Source organism: Passer domesticus, chromosome 1 (assembly GCF_036417665.1).
Source record: "Passer domesticus isolate bPasDom1 chromosome 1, bPasDom1.hap1, whole genome shotgun sequence".
Taxonomy (NCBI): Eukaryota; Metazoa; Chordata; class Aves; order Passeriformes; family Passeridae; genus Passer; species Passer domesticus.
In genome coordinates, this window is record NC_087474.1 from 10,634,601 (window position 1) to 10,646,125 (window position 11,525).

At 35.6% G+C, this 11,525-nt stretch overlaps 1 long non-coding RNA gene across 1 annotated transcript; it reads right to left on the minus strand.

Annotated features, from left to right (window-relative positions):
* Window positions 1-7,023: 7,023 nt before the first annotated feature.
* LOC135287006 (uncharacterized) lies at window positions 7,024-11,070 on the minus strand. Its single transcript, XR_010350932.1, has 3 exons — window positions 10,971-11,070; window positions 7,250-7,369; window positions 7,024-7,153 (listed from the first exon to the last, which is right to left on the minus strand). It is a non-coding gene; the product is annotated as an uncharacterized LOC135287006 (long non-coding RNA).
* Between the last annotated feature and the right edge of the window lie 455 nt (window positions 11,071-11,525).

The following is an 11,525-nucleotide window of genomic DNA, read 5'->3' on the forward strand; positions in this document are numbered from 1 at the left end:
GAAAGAGAGAAAGAGAGAGAGGGAAAGAAAGGGAGGGAGGGAGGGAGGGAGGGAGGGAGGGAGGAAGGAAGGAAGGAAGGAAGGAAGGAAGGAAGGAAGGAAGGAAGGAAGGAAGGAAGGAAGGAAGGAAGGAAGGAAGGAAGGAAGGAAGGAAGGAAGGAAGGAAGGAAGGAAGGAAGGAAGGAAGGAAGGAAGGAAGGAAGGAAGGAAGGAAGGAAGGAAGGAAGGAAGGAAGGAAGGAAGGAAGGAAGGAAGGAAGGAAGGAAGGAAGGAAGGAAGGAAGGAAGGAAGGAAGGAAGGAAGGAAGGAAGGAAGGAAGGAAGGAAGGAAGGAAGGAAGGAAGGAAGGAAGGAAGGAAGGAAGGAAGGAAGGAAGGAAGGAAGGAAGGAAGGGCAAACTTAGGTCCATTGTAGAATATATTTCCAGAAGACAGGAGACAAGATTCTGACAGGAAACAGTCCTGAGGATGATCTTCTGTTGGCCTCTGGGAAAGGTTATTCATGAAGACATTTTTAGATCGCAGACAATACCACAGCCAGATGAAGTGAAAAACACCAGAATAGCAACTCTTATTCTTCTCAAATGCCTGGCGAAGCAAGCACACCTCACAGCACATCCTACAGCTAATTTGATCACCACTGCAGGATTATAAAAATACTGCCCCAGAAGCCAAGGATTATCTGGCAATTTTGTACACTGAAAAAAAGTATATTTCCCACATGTGCTATGGAAAAGTCTGCATTTACCTTTTATAATTACATGCATACACATATATTAGTGTACACGTGTAGTTAGAAAATTTCACACTAGCTAGAAATATAGTTTTAATCAAAAAACCCCAAGTATTTAAAAACCTTGAACCATCATTTACTGCTTTATCAACAATATCTCTTCCTGCCTCGTACTTTTTCATTCTTGCATTTTTATTTATATTACTTTCATGAGCTTTAATCACCAGCAAAGAGAAAACTAGAATATCCAATTCTTCTCAGATGTATTACAGTCTGCAGCTCTGGACTGTCTCTTTATGTTATAATCCTTCACAGTTATATCCTTAGATAGACTTTACTTCAGTTTTATTCTAGTTTTTGTTGTTATCCTCTCTTGAAACTTCTTACATTTCAGTGTACTGAGGAGGAAGCATTTTCAGACTAAGATAATGCGATTTCAGAAATCTGTTTCATTTCTTAACATCAAAGAAATCTCCATTTCATTCAGCATATTTTGTACTAAACAATTCCTGCTTTCTTTTGTTGGTATTATATGTGCTTGATTTGTTAAAAGGGATATTTAATTATACATTAAATGGATCTTCATTCCTTTCTGTAACCTGACTTTCCATGACTTATTTCCTGGCCAATAGAATTAGGAACTCCCTTGCCATCCCTTTTTATTCTCCTTCCATCTTCCATTGTCAGGAGATTAATGCAAAACAAATGTCTTTACAAAGATGTTACTTTTAAATATCTTAAACTGCATTGACATCCATAAGATGTTTTAAAAACTGTTTGCAATCATGGGAGACTGTAAAGATTTTCTTGATTTTATTGTTGGATTTTTCTCCCCATTTTCTATTGGTCTTTTGCATGTATTAAGACTATGGCAAAGCCAGTAGTTTTGAGAACTTACTGCAGTACACAGAATTAAAGGATAATGATTATAATTAGGAGTATTTGAAGTATTTTCACTGGTAATGAAAGGGTAATGCTGGGTAAAATTTTAGACCTTTAGTAAAATCCACATATGCCTCTTTCCAACCAAAACTATTCTATGATTCCTTGATCCTTTGCATGAACTGTTGCCATGAATGCTTGAAATATCTTAGTAAATTCATACAGAGTCCACAGGGGAATTTGGGTACTGGAATAACACAGAAGTGAAGCACTTTCTGCAATCACTACAACTAGCCAACCTTTCACATGTTTTCTACAGTAAAACTGAATGGCAATTTACACAGTGGTGTGCTGGTCCATGGTTCTTGTAGGAACAATGGCAGTACACCCAAAAACAGTGTCAAAAATACTGAGTGACAACACACACTGTCTCACTCAATGCTTCAATCTCAGATTTCACAGACATGTTCTGCTTATTTCCTTTCTATTGTATGTTAGTAATAGGTAATCCAAAGAAGTCTGCCATTTCGGTTTTAAATTGGAAATATTTATTGACATATTGATGGAAGACAATTTAATATTGAAAATTATTCATTTTTGTTGTACTCCATTTAAAATCCACCTTCCAGACATCCATTGATCTTACTGTCCTGACTTAGTTTAAGATTTCCTTTCTTGAAACATATATTCACCAGTAATTGTTTTCCTGTTTCAGCCCCTAAAATGTCAATTTTGTTTTCTCTACCAGTGCTCCTTGAAAATACACAGGATGAGACTTCCTGGAGCACTTGGTCTGGCCTGAGGCAGTTGGCCTACACTAAAGATCTGGAGATGGAGGACTTTTAATTTTCTCTGAGAATCATGAGCTACCATCTTGGTCTGACTGGCCTAAAATTTTCTGTGCTCTCACTTTGGGGAACACTTTAAAATGGTTGGATACCCATACTCACTGTACTGAGAAGCAAGAAAATAGATATTTTCAGGGCAAGAGGGGGAACGTACGTATGTATTGATGTGCACTTTTAAAGCATTTAACAATTTCCATTAGCAACCGAAACCAGAATTTGCCAAGTTCATTGAGAATGAATTTTTATCTTCTGTTGAACACAAAATCTACCAAGGAATTCATATGTGGTAAAAATTAAATATGTCATTCAAAAAGTTTGTTAAGCATGAAAAATAATAATACACAAAAAAGAATTTTCTAATTACTTACTGGCCCATTCTTCTTCCTTGTCAGCGTGGGTTAACACCACACTACATGAACAACTATTGTCTTTTGAGGTACTTGTACAATCAATTCTTGGCATCCAGGTAAGGGTTGATGATAGACATTCACTAAGATTTATTCCAGAAAAAGACGCCTGAGAGATCACACCTTAAATTAGGAGAAACTGGATATTCTGTTTAAATGATTACTTCTGTATGATCTAGCTGGTTTCCAGGGAGTTTTTCAGCACAGGCCTTGGCCATGCTTAAGTCCGTGTTAGTGACAGATAATTGTACTCTGGCACTGTCACCTGCAGATTCATGGGACACAGTTACAGTTTAGTTGACCTTCAACCTTGCTGTTTCTCCAAAGCAATGGCACTGGCTTCCTCCTTTTAGAGATCTTTTTTCTTTCCCCTCTTCTTTTTTGCAATATTGAAGATATTTTCCTGCACGTAGGAAGAGCTCTTTCATTTTAAAACATTGCTTCATTGCTATAAGCTCTTCCATTACAGAAAACCTGTTCTGCTTCAATCAGGATATCCTTATGAATGAACTCTTTGCCTCAGTGTTTTCATTGTGTCTGTGACATTTAGTCACTGAGATGTAATTGTACATATCCCTGAGTGCTCTGAGACAAGGATCACAGCTTTCTAAGTGACATTGCTGTTAAATTAGTGCTCAGAATACTGTGTGGAGAGAGTACTATTACAAGCACACAAACATACACAAAATATAAAAGACAAGAGTACAAGTCAAGCTACATTGATGGAGAGATTTTCAATTTATTAAACTAAATTGCTAAAAACCCTCTGATTTTAATGCACCAGGTAGACAGAGACAGTACAAGGTTTTCTTTTGTTTTAATTGATTAATTAGTCAGTGTGTGTGCAGCAGCACAAGCATAAGCTGATATGTAAATGCTAAATGGCATTGTTCATACTGTGCTAAGCAGTCAGTTTAAAAATATGTTTTATTGATCAGATTCCCTCCTGGAGGCAAAAGTGATGATAAACATTACTGGCAGGGTTGTGACTATTGGGAGATGAGCTGATGTTTGCCTCAGATGCTTCATGTTTATGAAGCCAAAGATAAGGTGCCAGTGAAGAGCCATTACCATGCTGTGTTTGTGCTCCTTTGTACCTCTTAGGCTGAATTAATTTTTCTGTGAAACTGAATATTAACATTAATATTTTCTTCTTACCAAGGGAAGTCCATTCCTCCTATTGTGCTAGGCACTGTATATTATGGGTTTCATCCAATGGTTGTCAAAGTAAAACACAGAAACCCCCCTCTCAGCAGCAGGGGGAGGAAGGGTGGTGAGATTTACCAGGCAGTGGTGGCTAAGAGAAGTGAAGAGCTTTTCCATGTCATCTGAGCAGGAGACATATTAATATTTTACTTATTATGTATATATATATTTGAAATTTCATATTTCTCTATCAAATAAGTAATAGCTATTGAAGATATGAAACTCTTCTCTATTTTTCACCTTTTCTTAATGAAGTTAGTGTAAGATATAGTATGACGACATAGCTCCTTCATGGAGGTGGTGATCTCAGCCCCATGAGTATTTTACAACTTGCCACACTCAGTGTTTTACCTGTGTGTTGCATATGTATAAACATTAATGGTATAAAAATATAAACTTGTATTAAAAGTCATTTACATGGAGTGCCATGGAGCAAAAATATTTAGTTGCACAGAGGCATAAGATTTAGCCATGTCAGTCTTAGTAGTGTTTTGATATATGGAATTAGATACATAGTAATTCAAATGGTTAATTTTGCCTCAATTTTGTTAAAAGGCTTGGAAAATTGAAAATTGTACTGTGATTTGTTCAAGAAAATACAAGCTTTTATTTCACTAGGTAGTACTGCACCTAGTGAACAGTATAGTTGCCTGAACATTTAGTTACCTATTAAAGCATTCCTTTGTAAGAAAGAGATAGCATAGATTTCCTTGTTATATTGTATTTAGCATAACAGTGAAAAAAGAAGGGTGTAGGAAGTCAAACCATAAAGTGTTCATGAGTCCAAGAAGCCCAGGTGTTTGGCTTTGAATGTGGCAAACCTTGAGGTGAGCAAAAGTCTCTTTACTAGTCCCTCCAACAGAAATTTTCTTGAAGATATTTTTCAGCAATTTTTGGTACTGAAATTTTAACATTTTAATTTTAAGTCTTAGTTTTAAATATTTTATATTTTAAAAGAGTTTTAAAATAATGTAATTTTCTTTGTGATAACAAGTCACAACTGCTCTGTATCCCAGAAGAAGGACCCCATAGTGTGCAAAAGAAATATTTCTCTCAGCTCAAGACCAGAGGCTACTCCAGAGCACATCACATTTGTTCATGTTTTGTTCTCATTTGCTAGAATGTCTTGGTCTTATGGTTCTGCCTGCAAGGAAAGAGAATTGTCCACCTTAGTGAAATACATGTGTCAGATAAAGACAAAAACTTGGGTTTTTTCAGGCTTATCATTTTAATGACACAAAGAGATGAGGGCAATGTGTCAGCAGAGTGAGCACCATGCAGACAGGGAGATAATAAAAATGTGTGTGAATATGTATGACTCCCTACATCCCTGTTTCCACTCCTAGCTCTGACACCTTCCAGCCTGCAAGTGTACACATAATTCACCCCTAAAGGTGGCCTAGAGATTCATTTCTAGGACTGTAAGTAGCCACTTTTGTCTCCTCCAGCAACTTTGACAAAATGGCTGAACACAAAAGCAACAACAAAAAATAAAAGTCTTGATATCTGATGGAAATAAGATTACAACAATAGAGTTTAGAGGAAGGGAAAAATGAAAACCATTCCTTTCTTTTCTTAGAATCTGGGATTATATGAACTGCACATCAAGATTGTGCTAAAATAATTTTGTACTGAGTGATATTCAAATTTTCCCTTCCTGCTTATTTTATATTTAGGGGTGCATATATTCCCCTTTATTTTCATTTTTTTTCTTTCTTATAGTAGAAAATCATATTTTAAAAATTGTCTATTTCCCATAGAACAAAGCACAGTATTTCTGGCTAGTAGTATTTTCAGTAAAAACACTTAATGTTTAAATGACAAAGGGATCTGAAACAAATATACCTTATTTGACCATGTATACCGAGTAGATTATTTACATCTCTGTCTGGCTGCTACACAGGTAAATGTTACACTATGTTAATTTTCTCATTTTTCATCTTTACCTGTTTGAGTGTATTTTTTCATACTTCATGTAATTTCTTATTGCACTGCAATGCGTTTCACCCAAATAAAAGAGTAAGAAGCTGACTACAAGACAGCACACAACTGTCTGTTAGAAGGTATGGCCTAAAATATTTATTTGAAACAGCACTACTCTTTTTCACATCTTTGTTAGCTTTGCTTCATGTCCAGATCCTGAATTTTCTCTAGTGGTTGTGAAGGACTGTTTTCAGCTTTGTATCAGAGAGCACTACCAAAAACCAGGGAAACAAATGCTCTGTGACTGCACAAGAGCATCCACTTAATGTATTCTGTAGACTTTAACCTTCTTGTGGTTAAATGTTCTGGATTATTATTCAAATTCCTTTATTGTACTTAGACTACTCTTTGACAAAATCTGCAAGTAACTAATATAATGGGATTGTGTATCAGTCTTCTTAACTATCAGGTAGGGTGAAAAATAAATAAGTACCCTATACAGTCAAAATTCTCCCATTACAAATATTTAAACGTCAGAAAAATGCATTAAAATGTTATATAATTGCTAACTCTAAGTAAATAGAGTTAATATCAATACTTTTAATACCTTACTTCCACAGTTATTACTTCTCTTGAAACTGTCATTGAAATTCTCTAGGCATTCAGGGAAATTAAGTTCTACAGCTGGAGCTAATGTGCTACCATGATAAATTTTTCCCTTTCAGTATGAATAGAAGCACAGTTGAACATTTAATTGCCAGATTCTCAGTGACCTCCAGGATAATTTTTTAACCTGAAAAAATTATAATCACAAACTAGATAAACTATTAACAAAATGGTCTCAAAGAGCCTAATGGGAATAGTCATAATTTTCCTTTAAAAATAAACACATCCGCTTGATTATGTTCAGTTTATATATGGAAGATGCTTGTTTTATTTAGCTACCCATACCAGAGGTACCCCAGCTATTTTAAATGATGAATTGCACATGTCCACACGCATGTTTATTGTAGCTTTTGATGCAGTAGCCATAAGATTTTTGGGAACGCTCCTACTTCACTGTACTTGACTTTGAATCAGCATGATTGATGATAGTTGCTGTTTTTCATCAGCAGGGCCAGTTTTGAAAGCCTGGAGGACCTATAGCTGTAGGCTGCTGGGGAAAAGAGAGAGACAAGAAGTGATGGTTAGATGTTTTTGCAGTCCCAGTCTGAACTGCAATTTGTCCAAGTCAGTCTTTGCATGTCCTTACTTCATCCTTGATATCTCCCGCCCTCCAGTATTTCCTTTACTTCCTCTTCTTTCACCTCAAAGTTCTTGTCCATGCCTTTGTCAGTGTCTTCAGAAATACTTATGACCTCTAGAGAACTGGCTGATGAAGATACACAAAAAATTATTTTACATACAAAAGTATTTAAGATCTCAGTTCTTTTGCTTGGCAAAAGGTGCATGAATCCTTTAAGAAAAGGTGAATTTGAGATACAGCCTTTTTGTTTCAACTGAGAAGTAAGAAATGCAGAGAGATCAAAACAACATATGTGAAGATGATAAACTGAAACTCCAAATTATTATAGAACGGGGAGAAGCTAGGATCCCATCCTTATTTCATCTTAAGACATTTGCTTGACTATAAAGAAGGCTACAAAGAGCTGAATGCAAGGCTTTTCTGCTAAGGACAGCCATGAATGTTAAAGGAAAAATATGATATTGAAGCAATAAATCAAGGAGAGAACCCCAGAATTTATTCTGCCACCATCATCACTGTCAGAAGGCATCAGAATCCTGATGGTGAGAGGAAAGCATCAGCTATTGGAATATTTTGAACAAATGAAACCTGGTGCCAAGGGAAATTACAGACTTTTCCAAGAATGTCACCCTCACAGTCATGAAGCTATAGACCTTCAGAAGGAAAACTGAAGTTCAAGTAATATATATACTAAAAGTACTTTGACACCAGTGTATCAGATTTTTAGCACTGTGATCATTGGACTACTCCCCAAAGGAGACTTTTTTATGTATATAAAACTAGCTTTGTTTATACAATCACATTGAATAGATACTATCAGAAATAAAAAAACAAAACAACAGCAACAAAAAACCCACCTAATAAAATTTAATTAATGCTAAAATTATTAGTAAAGACAGATATAGTGAGGAAGGTTTATTCCTCAAGTTTATCCATATTCAAGTACACCTTCCATAGTCTCCAAATTCAAATCAAAAATTAAAAAGGAAGGGCCAGTCAGTGGAAATGTAACTAGCAAGGGGACTGCTGAGTAAGGTAAGGAAAGAAAGATGAATTAGTGTTGTTTGGAAAAATTTCTTTTTTGTTTTCTTAACCAGAAAATAGCACTAAATATAATACCTGAAAGCTATGAGAAGAGGTGGTTTTAAGTGTATTTTTTAAAGAAATACATGCATTTACTAAGTTTTAAAGAAGACCATAACAAATTTTATCGCTGCATGAACACTAATTTTAAATTAAAAATTCTTATTTTTATTTAGAAATTGTATTGTCTATTATTGTTATTATCAGCTAATTTGTTCTACAATTTTTAAAGGAGTTTTTCTATTTTACCAAAGATGTTTGAGAAGTTATCTATTTTTTAAGAAAGTTTGGAGTGCAGACACACACATTTTCGCCCTTCAAATTTCAGTTTTTCCTAAGTCTGAGAAAAACTTGATTTGCATGGAAGTTCCAGCTGATGGAATCTTCTGTCAGTCCTCTGACTGTGACCTTCGGTGACACCTTTGTCCAAAAGATGGAAAGAGAACAAAGGAATACAGTTACAATTTACCCATCAGGGATAAAGACAATGTGGGGGCCATCCCCTGGCAGTGGCCAGCTTGTGCAGTGTTTTAGAAACCTCAGTGAATCAAGTAAAGCATTTTCAGTATTTGTTCACATGTACTATTTAGCTTAGCCCTACTGACAATTTTAGATTTATTTAGACATATCAAAGACTCTACATAACCTGGGTACCTCTTTTCAAGCAATATTGTGTCCTAAGATATTTTTTGTATATGAAAAAACAAATTATTTTAGGAGGGAACTCACTGAACTGTAAGAGAGCTTGTGATATGAGGTGAATAAAATTTTGGGCTGGTCAGAGATGGCAGACATTTTTTCCACTGACAATTTAAAAAAAAAATTTGAATAGCAACCTCATCCAAATGTTTAAATGCATTGTCTTTTAGTGACAATTGCCAGGAAGAACAAGTTGAAATAAAAGAAATCAACCTTTTGCCATCTTGGAATTCAAACCTATGGAGTTGCATGCTAAGTAATTCAGTTCCAATTAACTTGGCATTGTACTACAACAGGTTCTAATGTAGAATATAGAAATAACAAAATCCCCATAATCTACCACATTGAGTAGAATTATAAAAGACTTGTGCTGCAAATTCTTAATTAAACTTTAGTCTCTTCTGTAGAAAGATATTTGCTTGAAGGAAAAAAATGGGAAAAGCATCATTATATTTTCCCAGATCTGATTGCAAAGCTCAGCTGAAAAGTTTTGTGGGGAGAGGTTGAAATCCTCTAAAATCCTGTATCTATTCTTTCTGCTCAATATATAAATTCCACCTGTCTGGACATATATTTGTTCATCCTTGCAATAAATTTGACATCACCTTATAGCATCGGCTATTTTTACCATCTATTATTATTGCCTCCTACTTATTAATCCTAACAAAACACCTTGTATCAAGACATTATTTATGCTCCTATGAAAGGAAGAAACGTAGGAAGCTGAAGAATTTTCTCAATGTTTGCAAAGGTAAAGGCAAAAGCAAAGACAAACTTATCCCCCTACAATTCTGCATAACCCATGGGGAGAGCAGCTGTTGTGAGTCACAAAGTGAGCCAGGTCACACTTCTGACAATTAATAATGAGACTGAATAATTTTATCTGAGGTGGTTTGTATTTCTTCTGCTGTTTCCTGCAATGTGACAGCCTGCAGGAACTCTCAGTACAAGGAGAATGATTGTTAAATGTTGGATCAGTATCACAAAATGTACTTTTTTGCAAGGTTAAATGAAAACAGAATTAGTCTATTTTCCCAGCCCTCGGGACTGAGAATTTATGCAGTGACAGCCTTGAAACCCAATTTGGATTAACAGAAATAACAAGTGAAGTTAGTGAAGAATTTTGTCCTCAGTGAATGATTAAGAGTTTGTCAGTGACTAAAATCTTTTAAATACTAAGAATTAAAGATATGTTTGTTGGGTTTTGTATCAAATCCCTGCTGAAGTGGGAAGGTATCTGAACTTTGACACTGAATTTTAGTTCACCTTTTGTATTACCTGCCTGATCTTTTGTGTTGTGATTTTATCTTGGTGATGAATTTTCTTTTTATAACACATAGAAGATGTGGTGGAAAATTAGTGTCAGCATACCATTTAACCTCTTCCTGTCATTCACTCCTATTGCCATTTCTGTACAGATTGCTATTTATCACTGTGGTATTTCATTTTGAATTCTAAATTACACATATAATCAAAAATTAAATGTTATAATCTTTAAATAAAGGACCTTCCTACATAACCTCTATGACAGGCCGTAAATGTGTCTCTTTTACTGAACTCTACTTTGTAGTTGAAAATTGTCAGGAATTCTTTTATGACTTTTGTAGGGGTGGGTTTCTACAGAAATGTCAATTTGCTGAAATTTAAACTTTCCACAGATCAAGTTTCAGTGCAAACATAATCAAGAGGAGTTTCTCAACTAAGGATGAGAGTTTGTAACTGCAATCAGAAGAATAAGTGGACAGCTAAATAATTGACAACAGCTAAGGTACACTGCAGAACCATGGGAAGCCAAGGTTCAAACATTTTAATCAATGATTATTCAATTCTGTAAACATAAGTAGATCTATTTCAAATAGAGAGCTCAAAATGCATATAAGGTGTGAGAAACCAGACTGGAAACCACACTTCATTTTGAATATGACTCACAAATTCCTGAACCTACTGTACTACAAAGCAGTCCTGCAAAAAACGCTGCCATTTTCTCACTTGTACACCTCCAGACCACACAATATGCAAGAGCATGTCACCACTGAGATGAGAAGACATCCAGATTGTAATGTATTTCAGTCATAATTAGCAGATATCTCACAGCACTCAAATGGCTGTATAAAGTGACAGCACAATCCAAGTTCTTTAAAGCACAGCTCTCCCATATGGGTACACAAACGGGTCCATAGTTACAAGTTTGGGTTTTTAGTATACTAAGCTACTCCATGGAAAGTCTTTGTTCACACTTCATGATTCATGCTGGGCGATACTTTACATCTTTTGCAGAGTAAGAAACCACGCAACTTTTCTGTGGTTCACAGTCTGATTTGGTGCATTATGTTTGTGTGTATTTGTATGTGTGCACACACATGTATACCCACACATATGTGGGTGTACCTATAAACACCTATATCTACATACACACACACGAGCTTGCACAAAAGATGACAGCAAACATTCTAGGGGTTTATGGTCTGTTTAGATGGGTTTCACCATCTCTCTCCCGTTA